This window comes from Talpa occidentalis, unplaced genomic scaffold (assembly GCF_014898055.3).
Source record: "Talpa occidentalis isolate TD23 unplaced genomic scaffold, MPIMG_talOcc4v2.1 talOcc4.4, whole genome shotgun sequence".
NCBI classification, from domain to species: domain Eukaryota; kingdom Metazoa; phylum Chordata; class Mammalia; order Eulipotyphla; family Talpidae; genus Talpa; species Talpa occidentalis.
In genome coordinates, this window is record NW_023604295.1 from 41,543,758 (window position 1) to 41,544,561 (window position 804).

Below are 804 nucleotides of genomic sequence, written 5' to 3' on the forward strand. Positions count from 1 at the left end.
AACGGATTTACATTTTAAAGAACTGTTCTGTGCCCCTCAGGCCTCTGACCTGGAAAGCACTTCATCTGTAACCCTTTATTGGCCCAGCTCACTTTGTAGCTATTAGCAAAGGGTATGAACGTTTGGAAAGAGTTTAAAAAGTGACAAGAATCCAATTTCATTTGTTATGCATTGCGCAATGCTATAATAATGGCAGTGAACATGAAATTCTACACTTCGATCACTCTAATAAATGGCTTGCTTCTATTTCCCCTTCCATTCCTTTATGCATTAAGCATCACGCAAAGCACTGCGTCGGGAATTGCTTGAAATGCAGCTCTTCCATCTCTTCAATGCAATTTTGCTTCTAAACCTTTTTATTTTTGCTCATTCTAAATACATGTTTCCCGAGGCTGCAAAATACATATTCACAATACAGCTGCAGCGCCTACGTAATTTTCTATCAAGGACAAGCATTTCTATCAAGGACGCTATGAAATTATTTCAGCGCCAGCAGCCAACGTTTGCGAGTTGACCTTGCGCCGCAGGACAAGGAGCCGTGTCAAGGTTAGGCAGAGAGCTCGGCAAAACAGGCGGCCCCCGCGGCTCCCAGGACGGCCCGCCCGCCGACGGAGCACCTGCCGTTTGGCGCCTTTTCCCCGCCCTCAGCCGGCCCCACGCTCCGACCCGGCGCCGGCGAGCGCGTGCGTGCGCACCCCCGCCGCGGCATCTGCCCCCACGTCCTCCCTAGGTGTACGTGCGGCAGGAAGTGACGTCTGCCGGGGGTCGGAGGGGGCGGGGCCGCCTATAAACCGGCGGCTGGCG